This window comes from Budorcas taxicolor, chromosome 2, assembly GCF_023091745.1.
Source record: "Budorcas taxicolor isolate Tak-1 chromosome 2, Takin1.1, whole genome shotgun sequence".
NCBI lineage: Eukaryota > Metazoa > Chordata > Mammalia > Artiodactyla > Bovidae > Budorcas > Budorcas taxicolor.
The window spans coordinates 24698257-24706059 of NC_068911.1; positions in this window are offsets into that span (position 1 = coordinate 24698257).

Sequence of the window (7803 nt, forward strand, 5' to 3'; positions counted from 1 at the left end):
GTTGCTGGGTCATATGGCAGTTCTATTCCCAGTTTCTTAAGGAATCACCACATTGTTCTCCATAGTGGCTGTACAAGTTTGCTTTCCAACCAACAGTGTAAAACAGGGTTCCCTTTTCTCCACAACCTCTCCAGCATTTATTGTTTGTAGACTTTTTGATGCTGGCCATCTGACTGGTGTGAGATGATACCTCATCATGGTTTTGATTTCCATTTCCCTAGTAATGAGTGATGTTAAGAATCTTTTTATGAGTTTATTAGCCATCTGTATGTCTTCTTTGGAGAAACATCTGTTTAAGTCTTTTACTTACTTTTTGATTGGGTTTGTTTTCTGATACTGAGTTGCATGAGCTGCTTGTATATTTTGGAGATAAAGTCTTTGTCAGTTGTTTCGTTTGCTATACTTTTTTTTTTTTTCTATTCTGAGAGCTGTCTTTTCACCTTGCTTCTAGTTTCCTTCATTGTGCAAAAGCTTTTACATTTAATTAGGTCTCATTTGTTTATTTTTTGTTTTTATTTCCAATCCTCTGGGAGTTTAGTCATAGAGGATCTTGCTGTGATTTATGTCAGAGATTTTTCTGCCTGTATTTTCCTCTAAGAGTTTTATAGTTTCTGGTCTTACATGTAGATCTTTAATCCATTTTGAGTTTATTTTTGTGTATGGTGTTAGAAAATGTTCTGATTTCATTCTTTTACATGTAGTTGGCCAGTTTTCCCAGCACCACTTGTTGAAGACACTATCTTTTCTCCATTGTATATTTTTACTTCCTTTATCAAAGATAAGGTGTCCATAGGTGCAAGGATTTATCTGTAGACATTCTGTTTTGTTCCACTGATCTATATTTCTGTCTTTGTGCCAGCACAATACTCTTGATGACTGTGGCTTTGTAGCATAGTCAGAAATCAGGAAGTTTGATTCCTCCCATTCCATTCTTCTTTCTCAAAATTGCTTTGGCTATTTGGAGTCTTTTGTGTTTTCATACAAATTGTGAAATTATTTGTTCTAGTTATGTGAAAAATACCTTTTGTTGTTTGGAAGGGATTGCGTTGACTCTATAGATTGCTTTGGTTAGTATACTCATTTTCACTATATTGATTCTTCCAATCCAAGTACATATTTGTGTTCTCCATCATTTCTCTATCTATTTGTGTCATTTTTTATTTCTTTCATCAGTGTTTTATAGTTTTCTGTATACAGTTTTTTTGTTTCTTTAGGCAAATTTATTCCTAAGTATCTTATTCTTTTCATTGCCATGGTGAATGGGATTGTTTCTTTAATTTTGCTTTCTGATTTTTTATTGTTAATGTATAGGAATGCAAGGAATTTCTGTGTATTAATTTTTATATCCTTCAACTTTACTATATTTATTGATTGATGAATATTCATTGATTAGTCCCAGTAATTTTCTGGTAGCATTTTAGGGTTTTCTATATAGAGGATCATGTCATTGCAGTGAGAGTGTTACATCTTCTTTTCCAATCTGGATTCCTTTTTTTCTTTTTCTTCTCTGATTGCTGTGGCTAGGATTTCCAAAACTATGTTGAATAATAGTGATGGGAGTGGGCATCCTTGTCTTGTTCTTGATTTTAGAGGAAATGCTTTCAATTTTTCACCATTGTGGATAATGTTTGTGTGGGTTTGTTGTATATGGCTTTTACTATGTTGAGGCATGTTCCTTCTATGCCTACTTTCTGGAATTTTTATCATAAATGGGTGTTGAAATTTGTCAATGTCTTTCTCTGCATGTACTGAAATAATCATATGGTTTTTATCTTTCAATTTGTTAATATGGTATATCACATGGACTGATTTGCAAATATTGAGGAATCTTTGCATCCCTGGAATAAAGGTCACTTGATCATGATGTATCTTTTTAATATGTTGTTGGATTCTGTTTGCTAGAATTTTGTTGAGGATTTTTGTATCTGTCTTCTTGAATCAGTGTTGTTTTCTTCAGATAAATACCCAGAAGTGGAATTGTTGGGTTGTATGGTCATTCTCCTGGAAATCTTGATTCTGGCTTGTGATTCACCCAGCCCAGCATTTTGCATGATGTACTCTGCATATAAGTTAAATAAGTAGGGTGACAATATACAGCCTTGATGTGCTCCTTTCCCAATTTTAAACAAGTCATTTGTTCTACAGTCAGTTCTAATTGTTGCTTCTTGACCTGCATATAGGTTTCTCAAGAAGCAGGTAAGGTGGTCTGGTATTCTCATCTCTTTAAGAATTTTCTACAGTTTTTTGTGATTCACACAGTCAAAGGCCTTAGCATAGTCAATGAAGCAGAAGTACTTTTTTCTGGAATTCCCCTGCTTTTTCTATGACCCAACGAATGTTGGATGCCAGGCTGGATGAATCACAAGCTAGAATCAAGATTGCCAGGAGAAATTTCAATAACTTCCGATATGTAGATGATACCACCCTTATGGCAGAAAGTGAACAGGAACTAAAGAGCCTCTTCATGAGGGTGAAAGAGAAGAGTTAAAAGGCTGGCTTAAAATTCAACATTCAAAAAACGAGGGTCATGGCCTCTTGTCTCATCACTTTCTGGCAAATAGACAGGAAAACAATGGAAACAGTGATAAACTTTATTTTCTTGGGCTCCAAAATCACTGGGAATAGTGGGTGCAGCCATGAAATTAAACATCCTTGCTCCTTGGGGAAAAATTTATGATCAACCTAGACAGCATCTTAAAAAGCAGAGACAATACTTTGTTGACAAAGGTCCATCTAGTCAAAGCTATGGTTTTTCCAGAAGTCAGGTATGGATGAGAGAGTCAGACCATAAAGAAGGCTGAGTGCCAAAGAATTGATGCTTTCAAACTGCGGTGCTGGAGGAGACCTTTAAGAGTCCCTTGGACTGCAAGGAGATTCTACCAGTCCATCCTAAAGGAAATCAGTCCTGAGTATTCATTGGAAGGACTTATGCTGAAGCTGAAGCTCCAGTACTTTGGCCACCTGATTCAAAGAGCTGACTCATTAGAAAAAAACCCTGAAACTGGAAAAGATTGAAGTAGGAGAAAAGGGGGATGACAGCAGATGAGGTGGTTGGACGGCATCACCAACTCAATGGACATGAGTTTGAGCGAGCTCTGAGAGACAGTGAAGCACAGGGAAACCTAGCAGGCTTCAGTCCACAGGGTCCCAAAGAGTCAGACATAACTGAGCGACTGAACAATATCAACAACAATGGTCTTTCTATTTTTAGCTCTTTGGGGAACCACCATGTTGCTTTTCTGTAGTGGCTCTACCAATTTACATTCCCACCAGCAGTTCCTGAACATACCCTTTTCTCCACATTTTTGCCTGTTTCTTGTTTATTTGAAAATAGCCATTCTGACAGGTGTTGGTGATATTTCATTGGAGAATTGATTTTCATTTCCGTGAAGATTAGTGATACTGAGTACCTATTCATGTGACTGTTGAACATTTTTAAGTCTTCTTTGAAAAGATATTTATTAAAGTCTTCATCCCATTTAAAAATCAGGTTTAAACTTTTTTTATATTGAGTTTTATGAATTCTTTATATATTTTGTTTGTTAACCCTTTACTGCATATATCATTTGCAAATATTTTCTCCCATTCAGTAAATTGCCTTTCTAATTTTGCTGGTGGTTTCCTTTCCTGTGCAGAAGTTTTATAGTTTGATGTAGTCCCAATTGTTTGTTTTTGCTTCTATTGCACTTGCCTGACGAGAGAGGTGCTAAAATTATTGCTAAGGCCAAAGTCAAAAAGGCTATTGCCTATGTTTTCTTCTAAGAGTTTTATGGTTTCTCATCTTACATTTGAGTCTTCAATATATTTTGAGTATATTTTTCTATTATGGTGTAGGAAAGCTATTGGGTTTATTCTTTTGTTCTATCCAGCTTTCTCAATGTCATTTATTGAAGATTGTCTTTTCCTTTATTGTATATTCTTGCCTCCTTTGTCATAGATTAATTGTCCACATGAGAGTGGCTTTATTTCTTGACTCTATGTCTCTTCCATCGACCTCTCTTTTTGTGCCAATATCATACTATCTTGATTACTGTAGCTTTGCAATAAAATTTCAAGTCTTGGAGTATAATATCTGTAGCAACTTTTTTTCCTCAAGATTGCTCTGGCTAGTTGGAGTCTTTTGTGTTTCCATAAACATTTTAAATTATTTATTCTAGTTCTGTGAAAAATGCCATTGGTATTTTGATAAGGATTGTTTTGAATCTGTAGGTTGCTCTGGATAGGATAGACTTTTTAACAACACTGATACTTTCAATCAATGAGCACAGCATATTTTTCTATTTTTTTCAGACATCTTTAATTTCTTTGTTAAATATCATAGTTTTCAGAAAACAGGTCTTTCACCTCCTTTATTAAATTTATTAAGTAAATTTAATATAACTCAATGAATTTATTATATTTATAAATATATAATAAATATTGTATTATAATATAAATTCATGAAATTATAAGCAAGATTGCTTTTTTTTGCTGAAACTTTGTAATTAATGTATAGAAAATCAAGAGATTTTGGTGTATTGTTTGTGTGTTGCAAATTTACTGAATTCATTTATTAGTTCTAATAGTTTTTTAATGGCATCTGAGGTTTTGTACATTCAGTTTCATCATCCACAAGTGGTTAAGTTTTATTTCTCCCTTTCCAGTTTGGATATTTTTATTCCTTTTATTTTCCTAATTGTTACAGCTAGGACTTCCAATACTATGTTGAATACTAGTGGTGGGTATATGTCTGTTTGTCTTGTTCCTGACCTTAAGCTTTTCCTTTAAAGGAAACACTTTCAGATTTTCACCATTGCACCCTAAATAGCTGTGAATCACATATGGCCTTTATTATGTTAAGGTATGCTCCTTCTGTTAGGTAGGAAGTTAGGCATGAGCAATGAGGGGTACCCTAGCTGAAAAGAATGCAACTGCTGCTGCTGCTAAGTCGCTTCAGTTGTGTCCGACTCTGTGCGACCCCAGAGACGGCAGCCCACCAGGCTCTGCCATCCCAAGATTCTCCAGGAAAGAACACTGGAGTGGGTTGCCATTTCCTTCTCCAATGCATGAAAGTGAAAAGTGAAAGTGAAGTTACTGAGTCGTGTCCAACTCTCAGCGACCCCATGGACTGCAGCCCACCAGGCTCCTCTGTCCATGGGATTTTCCAGGCAAGAGTACTGGAGTGGGGTGCCATTGCAAACTGATCTCTAAAACCCATTTCAGACACACCTGGGAGAGATCACAGATATGCTACAAAATAACCAAAGAGACTTTTCCAAATCCTGCATATGTGCCCTGGGCACACAGTGGATACAAAATAACCACAGGGCCTTCTTCAAGTAACTTTAGGCATCTAGGAGCCCATTTCAATTCCCTTCAGTTGAGTCGCTCAGCTGTGTCCGCCTCTGCGATCTCATGGAACACAGCACGCCAGGCCTCCCTATCCATCACCAGCTCCCAGGGTTTACTCAAACTCATGTCCATTGAGTCGGTGATGCCATCCAACCATCTCATCTTCTGTTGTCCTCTTCTCCTGCCTTCAATATTTCCCAGCAGCAGGGTCTTTACCAGTGAGTCAGTTCTTCGCATCAGGTGGCCAAAGTAATGGAGTTTCAACTTCAGCATCAGCCCTTTCAAAGAATATTCAGGACTGATTTCCTTTAGGATGGACTGATTGGCTCTCCTTGCTGTCCAAGGGACTCTCAAGAGTCTTCTCCAACACCACAGTTCAAAGGCATCAATTCTTCAGCACTCAGCTTTCTTTACAGTCCAACTCTCACATCCATACATGACTACTGGAAAAACCATAGCTTTGATTAGATGGACCTTTGTTGTAATGGCTCTGCTTTTTAAGGTGCTGTCTAAGTTGGTCATAGCTTTTTCCCAAGGAGCAAGGACCTTTAATTTCATGGCTGCATTCACCATTCACAGTGATTTTGGAGCTCCCCAAAATAAAGGCTGTCACTGTTTGTACTGTTTCCCCATCTATTTGCCATGAAGTGATGGGACCAGATTCCATGATCTTAGTTTTCTGAACGTTGAGCTTAAGCTAACTTTTTCACTCTCCTCTTTCACTTTCATCAAGAGGCTTTTTAGTTCTTCATTTTCTGCCATAAGGGTGGTGTCACCTACATAACTGAGGTTATTGATATAATTTCTCCTGGCAATCTAGATTCCAGTTTGTGCTTCATCCAGCCCAGCATTTCTCATGATGTACTCTGCATAGAAGTTAAATAAGCAGGGTGACAATATACAGCCTTAATGACCTCCTTTCCTTATTTGGAACCAGTCTGTTGTTCCATGTCCAGTTCTATCTGTTGCTTCCTGATCTGCATACAGATTTCTCAGGAAACAAGTCAGGTGTTCTGGTATTTCCATCTCTTTCAGAATTTTTCAGTTTGTTGTGATCCACACAGTCAAAGGCTTTGGCATAGTCAATAAAGCAAAAGTAGATGTTTTTCTGAAACTCTTTTGCTTTTTTGATGATCCAACACATATTGGCAATTTGATCTCTGGCTCCTCTGCCTTTTCTAAATCCATCTCAGACATCTGGAAGTTCATGGTTCACATACTGTTGGGGCCTCGCTTGGAGAATTTTGAGCATTACTTTGCTAGCCTGTGAGATGTATGCAATTGTGTGGTAGTTTGAGCATTCTTTGGCATTGCTTTTCTTAGGGATTAGGACTTCCCTGGTGGCTCAGATGGTAAAGCATCTGCCTGCAATGTGGGAGACCTGGGTTTGATCCTTGGGTCGGGAAGATCCCCTGGAGAAGGAAATGGCAATCCACTCCAGTACTATTGCCTGGAAAACCCCATGGACACAGGAGCCTGGTAGGCCATAGTCCATGGGGTCGCAAAGAGTCAGACACGACTGAGCGACTTCACTTCACTTCACCTATCACCTACAGAAAATTGAATTAGAGATTTACTGAGCGCAGCCCTGCTCATCAGAACAGGACCCAGTTTCCCCCTCAGTCAGTCTCTCCCATCTGGAAGCTTCCATAAGCCTCTTATCCTTCTCCATCAGAGGACAGACAGACTGAAAAACCATTATCAAAGGAACCCATTCAGTTCAGTTCAGTCACTCAGTCGTGTCTGACTCTTTGTGACCCCATGAACTGCAGCAGGCCAGGCCTCCCTGTCCATCACCAACTCCTGGAATTCACTCAGACTCACATCCATCGAGTCAGTGATGCCATCCAGCCATCTCATCCTTGGTTGTCCCCTTCTCCTCCTTCCCCCAATCCCTCACAGCATCAGAGTCTTTTCCACTGAGTCAACTCTTCTCATGAGGTAGTCAAATTACTGGAGTTTCAGCTTTAGCATCACTCCTTCCAAAGAAATCCCAGGGTTGGTATCCTTCAGAATGGACTGGTTGGATCTCCTTGCAGGCCAAGGGACTCTCAAGAGTCTTCTCCAACACCACAGATCAAAAGCATGAATTCTTTGGCGCTCTGCCTTCTTTATAGCCCAAATCTCACATCCATACATGACTACTGGAAAAACCATAGCCTTGACTAGACGGACCTTAGTCGGCAAAGTAATGTCCCTGCTTTTGAATATGCTATCTAGGTTGGTCATAAGTTTTCTTCCAAGGAGTAAGCGTCTTTTAATTTCATGACTGCAGTCACCATCTGCAGTGATTTGGGAGCCCAAGAAAATAAAGTTTGACACTGTTTCCACTGTTTCTCCATCTACTTCCCATGGAGTGATGGGACCAGATGCCATGATCTTCGTTTTCTGAATGTTGAGTTTTAAGTCAACTTTTTCACTCTCCTTTTTTACTTTCATCAAGAGGCTTTTTAGTTCCTCTTCAATCTTTGC